Here is a 14,090-nt window from a genome sequence, read left to right as displayed (position 1 = left end):
CCCTTCTTGCCTGTAAGTTCTCTTTTGAGAAATCAGCTGACAATCTGATGAGCACTCCTTTGTAGGTGACTGTTTCCTTTTCTCTTGCTGCTTTTAAGATTCTGTACTTATCTTTAATCTTAGGTAATGTAATTATGATGTGCCTTGGTGTGTGCTTCCTTGGGTCCAACTTCTTTGGGACTCTCTGAGCTTCCTGGACTTCTTGGAAGTCTATTTCCTTTGCCAGAATGAGGAAGTTCTTTTTCATTATGTTTTCAAATAAGTTTTCAATTTCTTGCTCTTCCTTTTCTCCTTGTGGCACCCCTATGATTTGGATGTTAGAATGTTTAAAGTTATCCCAGAAGTTCCTAAATGTTTCCTCATCTTTTTGAATTCTTGTTTCTTCATTCTGTTCCAGCTGGATATTTATTCCTTCTGCTCCAAACCATTGATTTGAGTCCTGATTTCCTTCTCTTCACTGTTGGTTCCCTGTATATTTTCCTTTTTTCACTTTTCATAGCCTTCACTTTTTCCTCTATTTTGTGACCATGCTCAACCAATTCTGTGAGCATCCTGATTACCAATGTTTTGAACTCTGCATCTGATAGGTTGGCTATCTTTTCATCACTTAGTTGTATTTTTTCTGGAGCTTTGATCTGTTCTTTCATTTTGGGCCATATTTCTTGTGTGTCAGCGCACCTGTTATGTAGTAAGAGGTGGAGCCTTAGGTATTCACCAGGGTGGGGCAACCCACTTTGCTGCATTATGGCATTGTATGTGGCAGGGGGTGAGGGGGAGAGCTGAGAGGGAACAGTGCCACTTACTCAGCTCTCAGCCAGCTTTCAGTCATTTCCTCCACTACCCACAAGCAATTTGGACACATCTGGTGCTGATTCTTAGGTGGGTAGGTTTGTATGTTCTAGGTCCCTGTGGGTCTCTCCAACTAACTCTCCTATGAGGCTGGGAGTCTCTCCTGCCACCTCAACCCCCACAGCTTTTTTCAGTCAGAGGTTTTGAGGCTTTATTTCCCCATACTGGAAACCTGGGTAGCTCAGTCTGTCTTGCTCCCCAGTTGTTCCTCCCAGTTCATCTGCACACAAATGTGGTACTGCCCACTCCACCAGCTGCCACCTTTCCCACCTCAGTCCTCCAGCCACTGCCTTGTCACAAGTCTTCTCCACCCCAGCTGCCCATCTCTGCCCCTCCTACCAGTCTGGATGAATGTTTCTTCTTTAACTCCTTGGTTGTTAGACTTCCATACAGTTCAATTTTCTGGCACTTCTGGTTATTTTTTGTTTTTAAATTTGTTGTTGTCCTTCTTTTGGTTGTATTAGGAGGCAAAGTATATCTACCTATGCCTTCATCTTGGCCAGAAGTGAGAATTAACCTTTTTTAAAAATCCACTATACTGATCTTTTTCTTCTCCTTCTCCTCCTCCATTTCCTTCTCCTTCTTCTCTATCTCCTTCTCCAACTCCTCTTCTTCTCTCTTTCTCTTTCTCTGACTTTTATAAATATCTCATTGCAGATTGGTAAAAACTCTATATGGTTCAGCTCTAATGCACACATCAGCATTTAAAGACCATTGAATTGGTGTTTGTTCAATACCAGATGATATGATGATCAGATTGCATGGTTTGTAGAAAATTAAACTTTAGCCAAACCAGACACTAAGCTTCTCTCCAGAATCAGTACACTGTTAGATGTCCTGGGAACTAATAAACATACCACAACTATTAATTTATGGATAGATTGTTGGCAAATAACCTCAGAGAAGGAATTCAGGCTTGAAACAGCTTTTATAACACCAGATGGGGCTTGTGAGTTTAATCAGAGTCCTGAGAAGGAGTCTGTACAATGTATTTTAAAAAATCATGGTGATCTAAATTACATCTGGGATTAACTGAGTGAAGTATAGGAAAGTAGGACCTAACCATATTTGCCATGTATAGTGTGTACTTTATTGTGCAAATTTTTGAGGGAAAAATAAGGATGTGTGTTATACATGAGTAGTACTAATTCTGTATGTAAATGTTTTTAATTTTTTTATTTATGCTTATGAGTTAAAAGTGTAATGCTAGAAAGCAATAACAATATCCATATGCAAAATAATACTCTGGAATATGATAATCAGTTTTGTTTTTAAATAGAAACAAATAAATAATTGGATTTAAAAACTAAAATAAAAGATGTTTCCTGAAAGTTTGGGCCAAAAATGTGGGTGTGCATTATACACAGCAAAATATGGTAATTGAAGCTGGTATGAGAAATTATGACACATGCAAAGAAAACCAGATGTTATTTTATGATGAATTGTGTTGATGAGAAGCAGGAATAACTTACCTATCCAAAATCTGGTCACCTGGCAGCTTCACCTGAGGACAAGAGGCCAAAAGAAGCCTGGCCTAACCAAGTGAATGCCCACATGTAGGGCAGCAGATCTGAAACACTGTGCCTGTCGAGGAACTCCTTACAGTGACAGACCACCCCCAAGTCCAACAGGTTCATTCAGGTCTCCAGTGGACTCAGGCCAGGCAGTCTCTAAAGTTCTTCCCGTTTCCTGATGGACAGTTTATGAATGAAGAAAAGCGGCCAGAATAGTCCATTGCCTTGGTCTTGAGCAAAGGACCAGCCCTCACCTTTCTCCACTGCTACATCCCACAGCAGTGCAAACGTGGAAGGTGGACACCGGGCATCCCTGCCTGCCAGACTGCGCTCGACCTGGGAGTGAGGGAAGAAGATAAAAACCTAGTTACATGTAAAAGCCTCCAACCAATGACCCCAGGTGCAAATATTCAAGAAATGGTATTTTGACCCAGTTAATATGGGTGAAAAGAGCTCAACAAAATTTAAGGTTTAATTGCATTACTGTGTAGACTGGTCTGTGTAATGTTGTTCCTAAGTCACACACATTCATTCATCCAACCTGGTGTTACTGAATGTCTTCTACAGACCAGAAGTGTCCATCAGAATAAAGTTACATGTGTTCACTACAATCCCAATTAAAAAACCAAAGACCCTAGTTAAAGTCTTTCAGTAACACTTGCTGGGACTATTGGAATAACTTTCTACTCAACTGCATAATCTCAAATTAAACCTTTAGTGCTCAACTTGGGTCATCTCCTTTTTCTGCTAAAAAACCTCAGTGGCTCACCATGGTCAGTCAGATGACTTTCAAGGCTGTTCATGATGTGAACGTTCTTCCAGCAGAGTTTCCTGCCTCTGCCTTTTGGGGTCCCAGAGCCTCCCTGGAAATAACTCAGACTGTGGTGGTTTGGAGAGTAGCAAAGTGGGCTGTTTGTTTGAAAATAACTAAGGGGCTTTGCTGGCATAAGAGATCAACAAAGAGGTACGGCTGGTCTCTTAGGCTGGTCTCAGTTTGGTGGGTTGTGACTTTCAGTAGCTTGGTCAGTGTTCCAAAGCACACAGCACCCCAGAGTGGGAAGACCGTCTTCCATGGTTCCCATGAAGGACACCCACCACCTGGCTAGTGGCAGAATCACAAAGCCTTTAGTGTCCCCCATTCCCTTCCTGAATGTTCTTTGCTTAGTACCCACCTCCCACATGTAACTAAGACTCTGTTACCGCCTGGTATCACTTCTCTTGTGAGCCACAACATAACATTTATATTTAAATAAGTGTGTCATATCTCAGTTAATGGTTCCCCATGCAGTGGCCTCTATTTTTCATAGACCTTGCTTTTCCAACATTTTCAAGTTTCACGGAATTTTTTAGGAAAGGGTTCATTTTAACTAGAAGTTGGACTGTACTATCTGTTTTCCAGATCACGGACTCTTAAATTTCAATGTGCGTAGAAATTACCAGGAGGTCTTGCTAAAAATGCAGGTTTGATTCCATGGGTCCATGATTTATCTAAGGTTCTCTTGTCCTTATAAGCTCCCAAGTGTGCTGATGCTGTTAAGACAGGACCACACTGTAATGAGGATCAAGGCCAGGCTTCCTTGAAAAGAATGAGGCAGAAGTACAAGACCCATCGCAACCGACCTGGAGGCCCAAGTGGTTTCCCGGCACCAGAGGCAGCTGCCCATTGTGGTTTGTGAAGCACGTGGTACTTTGCCTCTCAGAGCTTGTGGACGTAAATGGAATGGCTTTATGTCTTCTTCATGTCTTGGCAGACCACACATTTCACAGACCTAGACCCTTTGAAAGCTCTGGTCTGGCTGTTGGAGATGATGTTTCTCATTTCCAGAAGGCAATTCCATAAGTTCTTAAGGGGAAAGGGGTAAATTGTTGCTGTTGGGGCCCCCTGGAGCAGCTCCCAGCGGGGGGGGAATGTGCCACCCCGACACGTAGTTTTTCTTCGGTTTCATGCATGTGGGTGGGCCAAACCGTTTTAGCAGCAGTTCTTGGGTGGATGACTCCCACTCCTCATTTACTTCTGTGTTTTTCTATGGGAAAAGAAGATAATAAAATTTAGCTAAACCAAGCTGTAGGTTGGAAGTTATAACCTACCTAATTCCTTAATTAAGCTATCAATTAAGACTGTGTCTAGGCCACCTGCTATGCCTGGGCCCCGTGCCATGTTGCAGATGCCAACTCTGACAAACCCATCCCTGCAGAACCCACAGCTCCTGACACTTTTTTTTCCCAGTAAATCTTCAGTCATTGCTATCCTGCATCCCCCCATTGCTTCCTCCTCAAGTATTTTCTGAAGTCCACATACAGACAGGTTGCCCAACCCGTTTGTCATGCACAGGGGGCTACAGAAGGTTGGGATCTGTCAGCAGGCATCAGCTGGGCTTTTTGAGGGCTGTAACTTTCCCAATGAGAACAGCTGGCACAGGAGACAACCACCTAGCTTGCCTCTTAGGCCGTGAGCTTCACCCCAGAGAGCAGCAGAGGGAATACAGCTCAGAGAGAAAGGAAAAATGGAGGCAGAGGTGCAGCGTGGAAACGAAGGTCCTTTGGAGGTAAGACCCATTGCCAATCATCTTTTGTAGCCTAGATGAATGTTGAAGAAGCATTTCCTGAATAAATAAATGAACGAGACAAGGAAAGCGGGAAGGAAAAACTATTCTATATGAAGCAGGGGTGTCACCACAAAATACCCTAGTTTCCCTACAATCATGGGTAAGGCTCTTGTCTTAAATACACCTGGGGCTGCAGAGTCATCTGTGATGTGAGCCTGCTGAGAAAACAGAGGGTAAGTCATTTCATGGGGTCACTACAGGTTCCTCAGTGGTAGAGTGGTCTGCCTCAGGCTGTAAATACCAGAGCCTGGGCTAAAACCCATATCCTGTGACCCTTCCCAGCTCAACATGCTTTTTAACTGTCAAGGAAATGTGCACCCCCCCTCCCCCAATGTTTACCCCACTGCAAGCACGTGGTAGTAGGGAACACATTCTGAAACCTGCCACTGACTGCACCAGAGGGCCTCCCTAAGCACTAGCAGCACTCCAGGAAGGCTGCGCCTCTAACCCTGCTCTAACTCTTCCGGGCCAGATCATTAGATCCTGAGGTCATTAGGATTTTGAGCAAAAAAACTTGATATCACTTCTGTTTAAACACAAGTCTCCTGGCAGCTGGTGGGAAAACCAGTCGTGGCGATGTGGGGGTCGGGGGTGGGGGTGGCAGGCAGAGGAGTTAGCACATCTTGCCCGTGCTCAGGGGAGGCAGCGAGAGCAGGGACAGAAGGGGCAGTGGGGCAGCTCCAAATCCATTTTTAAAGACAAGGCCACAAAGCCCTGACATTGGGTTGGATGGGGAATGTGAGAGAAAGAGAGAGGATGACTTTAAGCTTGGGGTTTGTTTGTTGTTTTGTTTGTTTGTTTTTTGGCTGAGTAACTGGAAGGATAACAGGTCCTGAAATGGGATGGAGAAGGTGTGGGAGGTGCAGAGGGAATGTGCAGAGCTCAGTGCTGGGCGTGTCAGACTGAGGTGATGTGTGATAACAGAATGGCCTACCTTCCTACATGCCAGGCACTGGGGAGGGCTCTTGTTACAGAACAGACACACACACAGGGGCCATGGGGGGTGAGGACAATATACTATTATTACCGAAAGGACCCCTACTGGGCTCGATTGTCCATCGCCAATAGGAAAGGCATCTTTCCATGCCAGAGATTTGTGAAAAGGAAAGGAAATGTTTGTTTAATGCTATACAGACTTAAAGTAGTGACCAAATGTCTTCATTAAAATATCAAAGTCCATTAGGATACCCTCAGATGCCCACAGTGCTTCCTTCTCCCCCTGCCCTAATTCAGGGTACCATATCTCAAGAAAAGAAGCAAACGTCTGGGATCCAGGCTCCTGACACCGTCAGCTGTGTCGCTGTCCAGGCAGGATCCCTAATTAATCCAAGGCATGTGTCACCTTCTCATGGCCTACTGGCAGGAGTTCTTTCACCCTTCTTCCAGACAAAGTCTCTCCTACTTCCCAAACCATCAAAGGGAGTACCCCAAAGCTGTGTGGTCCTCTTCTACCAAAGCGGCGGGGGTCTGCACTCTGGCAAAACCGCATGGATCTCTCCACAAAGCTGCGGGGAGGGGGCATTGCCACTTGCCAAAGCCAAGTGGCGATTCTCTGCTAAAGCCTCATGGTGGTTCCCCTCTGCTAAAGCCACATGGTAGGTTTACCCCACTACCTACCAGAGTGGGGGTCCCCACTCTGGCAAAACCTTGTGACTCACTCTCTCACATGGCTGCTGTGTCTTGGTTTAAATCCTTGCACCGATCTTCCTCTGCAGCCCCATTTCCAACTCCTCCTACAATCAGTTATACCTACCAGCATTCCTGTATTATTCCAAGTTCACTGGGCTGCCATCCTGAGTCTGGGCATGGGTGGCCCCATGTCATGGAGCCAGTCTTCTCCAAGCTCCCACGCAGGCGCTGTAACTCAGGGGACTTGCCCCTTAGTGACATCGTGGGGGGAAGTTCCTTCCATCCCCCTGGCTCAGAGCATGGCCACAGCAATTTAACATATCTGTGAAACCAGTTAAAGGTTATCGATGTGTTAAATGACCATGCCAGAGGTTAGCTGCAAAGCTGTTGCTGTACAAAACAGCACTATGTGTTCCTGCTCCATGTATCCCTTCCCCCAACCCACACCTGAGGGGAAGGGGTGAGGACATCTTATGTATCTTTCTAATATTCCCTAGACACCTTGAGTTCTGGACCCCATTCCGAATCCCTTTTTGGGGCCCCCTCTTGGCTGCACCCTGTATCACTCTTACCTCCATTGTGCCATTCGATCCTTACAGAAGCACTGTGAGAAAATTAGTAGTTGTTTTCATTCACAGGCTCATAAGACTTCATGCAACAACAGCAACAAAACAAATGTTTCCTGTTTAATGTTTCTGTCCTAGCTGCACAGTGCCCTGGTTGGTGTTGGCTCATCACACTGCTAATGAAGATGTGAGTGTTTTCCTTGCTTCTGCAGCATGGCAAGAGATTATCAGCTTTGTTCTGCTCTCAGAGCTCCAGGGAAGCTTCATAAACACATGAGTGAGTGAGTGACTGAGTGTGTGGAAGCTGCAGGCAACAGTCACAGGCCTGGACCCAACAGTGCTCTTGGTCTGTAAGGGGAGACACCAAGGAATGTGGCCTCAGGGTGTGCCTGCCTCAGGGGGTGCATCTCTCATGAGTCAGGAGCAGCTGAAGACATCTCAAAGGCTTCTTAACCCCCCTATATGGCACTTGGGCCGGAATAGCTGGGGCTTCTCACCCTTGGCCATTTCTCTACCTGTGGTCTCACTCATGGTCTGTCCGCATGTCTTCAGGTGAGCAAAACTTCCTACGTGGCAGCTTAGGACGAAACTGCACCCCTTTCTGACCTCGCCTCAGAAGACGGCAGCCATCTCTTCTGCTGCAGTCCGTCTGTCAGAATCAGTGCCCACCGCTGACCCTTATTCATGGGGAGGGAAGCCAGACTCTGCTTTTTCCTGGGAGGCTTATCTAAGAATTTACTGGCATGTTTTATAACCACATAGAAGCCTGTGACATAGTCTAGGTACCTCCTAATTATCCCCTGTGTCAGTGAAAGTCTTCTGCTGCCTGCAGTGGCTAGCAGTCCATGTCGGACTTATGAAGGGTTGGTATAGTTTGCAGCCTAGTGGCTATGTTTTCTGACTAGACACTGTATCTCTGCTGTTACTAGGAAAACCCCCAGACCGGGAAATATTCTTCCTGTGGCTCAGAATAGCTTATATCGGAGTAGACTTTTAAGTGATAATCCCACAGGGATATGAAACAGCATTAGGAAGGCAGGAAACAGAAAGGAGCCTGAGCAGTAGACAAGAATGTGGCCTAGACTTTCATGTGCCTTTGATTTGTGATACAACAGCAGAAATCCTGAATCTTTGAAGGACTGTGGTATTCTAGAAGAGTCGATGGTCTCCATGACTGTTAAAGCCAATGGAGAGTAGAGTCCTGCCACAACCAGACCTCTCATTCCACTGCCCCCACTGTGAATGGTACTTGGGGTTCCGTGTGCAGAAATTGGAATTGTTTTGTTGGAGGGGAATCAGGAAGCTTAGCGATTCAAATGTACTTCCTAGCAGTATTTGAGGGCCTAGTGTAAGGACATTGATTGCTCCATGGGATGTTTTCCTGATGCCAACTAATTAGGGAAACGCATTCTGGGCCTGGCATGACTGAGCCCAGGGAAGGGTAAATGGTGTCGCTATAGCTGGTGCACCGGAGCTGCTCAGTGTAACTTGTAGTTTCCTTACACTTGACTGAGTTTATTCCACGCACGGTGGTCTGTAAAGGCCACCGTGTCTCAGCATGCAAGGCAATTGCCAAAATACAGTAGCATTATCAGCTGGAATTCTTATCTGCTATGGCTAAACAATTAAAGAGGCCCCTGAGTTTCAGTGGAAGCGATTCCTTGGACTGTTTGGTGAGGTCTGCAAATGGGTGCAGCATCACCATCGCAGGATCAACTCAGGCTGGCAGCAACTGGCTGATGCAGGTGGATTTTTCACTTTGGGGTCCAGCACTATCAACTGACTTCTCCCTGGCGAGGCAGAGTCCTGTGAGACCAGACGCTGGGCAAGCATTTCTTAGCATCTGTTGGTGGAATGTAGTTGGGCAAATGTTGCAGGTGTTATGCAAAAACAAATTAATATGTAAAAAAATGCAAATTAAAAAGGAGAGAACCTGATTGGTGTGGCTCAGTGGATTGAGTGCCAGCCCTTGAACCAAAGGGTTGCTGGTTTAATTCCCAGTCAGGGCACATGCCTGGGTTGCAGGCCAGGTCCCCAGTTGGGGGCATGTGAAAGGTGACCACATATTGATGCTTCTCTCCCTCTCTTTCTCCCTCCCTTCCCTTCTCTCTAAAAATAAATTTAAATTTTTTTTTAAAGGAGAGAAAAAGCCCTGGCCAGGTGGCTCAGTTGGTTGGAGAGTCATCCTGTACACCAAAGGTTATGGGTTTGATTCCCAGTCAGGGCACAGCTGCAGGTTCTGTCTGCTGGTTGGTGAACGTACAGGGGAGGTGACCGATCAGTGTTGTTCTCTCACATCAGTTCTCTCTCTCTGTCTCTGTCTCTCCCTCTTCCTCTCTCTCTAAAGTCAATGAACATATCCTTGGGTGAGGATTAAAGGAGGAACAAAATAAAGGAGAGAAAGAGAGAGTGAGCAAATAAATTTGGAAAACTGAGCTCAATAAAAGTAAGTCATTTTTAACTTTTTTTAATACAGAATTTCTCATAGCTTTAATATGCCACCATGCATCGTGAATGTACAAAAGTATATGTAACTTTTCACAAACCTTATTTGACAATTGGAACCATTCTCCTGTGGTCACCTTGGGTACCTTAGTGCCTCGGGGACAACTTTGGGATCTGCTGGTCTAGAGCAGAGATGCTTACCGAGCAGCCCATGGACTGGTGGTCTGCAAAGAAGTAAGTACAGAAACCGAAGGTAAGCTTTTAGTGACTTTTATGGCTAATTATAGTTAAGCAGTTAAAATCACTGGGCAGAGTAATCTTTATTGTCCACTGAGCCTAATAGCAAAGTCATGGGGCTTATATTTTGTATTTGTTTTATTAATTTCATGTATCTAGTGATTAGTTTTTAGGATACTTTACAAAAAAATATCCATCTGCAACATACCAAAAGTTTTAAAAAACAGTCCTTTCCCTCATCATTTGAAAGCTATCCCACCAGCATTAAGGCCCCATCGGATCTTCCTAGCATCAGGCGCTAGCACGAAGGTGATCCACACAGGATGCAGACTACCTTCCTGTGCCCCCACCTCTGTGGGGCCGCTGGCCCTGCCTTTTATTTTTTTCTCCTGTAATTCTCTATCCAGTCTGAGTGCAGAGTCTCAGACCCAGGTGGCTCGCTGTGGTCCATCCTCAACTTAGTCCAGAACGAAGAGCCATAGGATGCTACCTCGCTTGCATGTAAGTTCAGAAAAAGAAAGACGGTGACAGTCGTCACCCTGCCATGTGCATCAACGTTCACATGTCAGCCTGCCTCCCACCCTTGGAATATTGCTGACAGCTCTCTGAAGACTTCAGAAAGCCTGACAGGCTTTCAGGAGTGGTGACTTCCCACCAAGGAACAAGGCATAGGAGGATTTAAGCAGCTCAGTTGAAACAATGCTTGGCTTTTGTTCTCCTTAATCGTACTGGTCATGTGGGTTTTCTCCCCCAGCTTTCTGAAGTGTTCTCCGACAGAGGACTTCAGTCTTTTTAAAACAGTAATTTTTGTAACAATGGTAATTACTTTAATTGGAGTTCTTTAAAGGTAGATCCTTCTTACCCACCTCCTACAATGTGAGTCACGCTCTGATCTATTGCATTACTCTAAATCAATGCTTTATTATTTCCTCTTTATAACCACTAATGGGCATTGTAGGAGGGGAGTCAAAAAACTTCCAGAAGTCGTTATTTTTCAGTCTAGAATAATTACCAGTAATTTTTCTTTGTTTCCCTGTAATGGTAGATAATCAGCTTTATGCATAGAAAAATGTGCACACTGCATGTGGCCGGGCTCCCCAGCTGGGCTGTCACAGAGGTTTAGAACTCTTAACGTCCCATGCGCTCCATTTCGTCTCACTCCCCAGCGGAATCTCTCTGGCTCCCACATTTCTGAGGGTCTTGTGTGGATGTAATCGACAGTAGTTTGTCCTGCATAGGGTCTTTGACCCCCAAATTGCCTCATTCTTCAGAACAGTTTTTTGAGCTGCTTGACACATCCTGGGGAGTGGGTGAAATATCACAACCTTCACCTTGAGTATGGGAAAAGGGAGGGGCAAAGGAGTCAGACTGAAGGAGCCACATGCTGTGGGGTGGGGGAGCTCAAGGTAAAACCCCAAGAACCGGCCTTGTCTCCAGGTCTGTCTGAACAACTTTTTTTTCTCTCATTCTTTCATGTGATGTAGGGGACAGAAACAGGCACTTTTCCATTCTTAGGGTCCCATTTTATGTTGTTTTGATCTCCCGGTTGGTACTGATAAAACTGCTGTGAGATGTAGCCATCAGACGATCTAGAACCGAGGGGAACTGTGGACCACTGTACCTTGCCTCTAAAATCCTCCTGGACTGTGATGAGCTAACGCAAGTAATTTGCATTCTGGGTTCCCATTTTGCTTATGTTTTCATGCCCTTTCTTTGCACCTTGTCCACATTTTAGAAACATAATAAAAGAAATATTTCCTCCAGTTTTCTTCTTTCTCTTTTGTTTTCTTTCTTTCTCTTTCTGTTTTTCTATCCATCATGTATCTATCCATCCATCCATCGTAGAAGAGGAAAATTCTCTTTTCCCTTCTTTGGGTCTCCAGCTGGGTGTAAGAGTTGAACTGACATAAGGCAGATTAACAGGAGAAATGGATCCAAGGTTTATTAAATTTTTACATGTGCGTGGGAGTCTTCACAAAATAATGAAGACCCAAAGAAGTGACCACAGCAGAAAGCTTTTTATTTTTTAAACAAAGAAAAAATAAAGTTGTGCAGAATTGACAAGACAGAGGGGTTTGGGCTGAGGGTAGTAAATGATGAGAAGAACTAGGAACATAATGCCAAGTTTAACAAGATCTCTTGGCCCCGTTTTCCATCTCTGGGGATAAGAATGTCTGTCTTTCTTCTTCCCATTATAGGGAGGGCACCTTCCACATATTTTTATCTCCTGCTTTCAGGATGAAAAAGGAAGAGGATGTCCCTCTTACACCTGCTGTTTTTTATGTGCATCTAACTCAAAGTAATCAATATACCGGAATGGCTTATTTTGGGGTAACATGCTCTGAACTGCTTCACCATCAATCATACCTATACCTATACACCCACCCATTATCTGTCAGTCTATTCGTCTATCTATCTGTCTATCCATCCCTCCACTCATACATCTCTCCAGCCTATATTTCTATCTGCCTGTCTGTCTATCATTATGTATCCAAGTCATCAATAACCTGCATGTCCAGGTCTCACAAGTCTGACCACCAATTAAGGCATACTTCGTCTTTCCACAGATTCCCCAGTTACACATCAAGCTGTGAATTTTTAATCTCGGATCACCTCCTTGCCCAGGGTTTCAGTCCTCTTGAGATCTCTTAGGGGCCTGATTTGAAGGTTGTAATGTCTCACACACGCTCTGTCAGTGAGTTGGGCCACCATCCCTCCCTCTCAGGCTGCCGTCCTTACCCACAAGGTAGCTTCAGCACTCAGCTCTGCATTTCAGGAGCAGAACAGGCTTTTCCCTTAAATTCCTCCACCGTGACAGAAGCCACTGTGCTGCCCAGCTAGGGAGAGAGAAGGGGGAGGAGGTGCAGCACAGGTAACTGAATAGCCGACTAGATGTGGCCACTCCCAGAGCCTCAGGCAGGTCTGGGGATCCTTTCCAGAGTTCTGTAACCTGGCCTCCAGGGGGCCTAAATAGGAAGGAGGAGCCACACCCCACTCCTGGGAGGGCTTTGTGTCAGTCCTTAATCAGAGTCCCACCCAGCTCCTAGGAGGCCCAGATACAACTGGCCTCCCTGATCCTTGATTCCTGTCTCCTGACCAGCCTCCCCCCAGGATACTGAGACAGACTGGCCTGTGTGTGGGAGAACTACTTCCCTTGGCCCCAGGAGCACTTTTTGGCCCTCTGGCCCCTTATAAGACTGGTCCCTCAGAACATGACTGTCCAGTGTGAGCACTCACTGGACCTCGGCCTTGAGAAAACAAGCTTGAAGCAACAGCACTCCTGAAGGCTGAGGGAGAGAGCAAGTCTCACCAGGTTCCTGCTCTGGGTTTTCCTCCTTCCCTGTTGTAGGATTCTCTAGCTCGGCCTGTCCTCCTGCAGACATGCCATCTAGCCACTGTAGCCCCTTCCTGAGCCCCTAGCCCACCAGTTAACGTACAATATACAGTGGAAGATCAAGCACAGGATGACTGCTGCAGACCCTCCTGCTCAGCAAGGGTGGAAACCGGAGAGGCACTGAAGTCACTGGTTCATAGTAATTATAAAATCCAGTCGGATACAAATCAACAGTTTTTCAGAACAATTTTTCATGGCCCTTGGCTTCTTCATGGACTTTTGTTTCCACCTTTTGAGTCATCCTTCCTTTTCCTGTGTGTATGTAGTTTTCTTAGCCTGCTTCCTGCCCTTAGAAGTTTCACAGTCCAAAGACATCTTTTCAGTTAGTTTTGTCTGTCCCTTCCACTCCCAGCTGGCAATGTTTTTCCTGATATAATTCCCTTGTAAACTTTGTAGGTATCCTGTGAATCTTACTAGGGCTCACTCTGCTCGGAAGAAAGCCTCACCCGCAAGAATCTTCAACATACGCCCTGTACAGGATGGGCTTGTCTCAGCCCCTCAGCTTGTGGCATTTGTTATTTGTGATGATAGGTCAAGCCAGCTGAGACACAGCGGCACCTTGGATGCATCTTTAATGACATGCGGTCCTGGGCAAGGAGCTACATGGACGCAGTCTGGGTTTTAAGTATCCCACCAAGATCCATCAGGAGGAATGAGCCACATCAATTCTGTCTGATTCCAGGGCCTCTTCGGCATTCTTTACAGTCACTGCTCTGAGGTCTGCAGGGGAAAGGATGTTTTTAAGTTGAGGATAAAGCCTTGGTGTGGGCAGGCGGCAGGGTCTTTGTAGCTGTCTCTCAGTAGAGAAACACAGCATTTAATGTCAGACTTTCCACGTGGAAAGCCTTCC

The sequence above is a fragment of the Phyllostomus hastatus genome, unplaced genomic scaffold (assembly GCF_019186645.2).
Source record: "Phyllostomus hastatus isolate PE091 unplaced genomic scaffold, TTU_PhHast_1.1 phas_scaffold_1674, whole genome shotgun sequence".
NCBI lineage: Eukaryota > Metazoa > Chordata > Mammalia > Chiroptera > Phyllostomidae > Phyllostomus > Phyllostomus hastatus.
The sequence above is the reverse complement of the archived record's forward strand: the minus strand, read 5'-3'. Positions refer to the sequence as shown.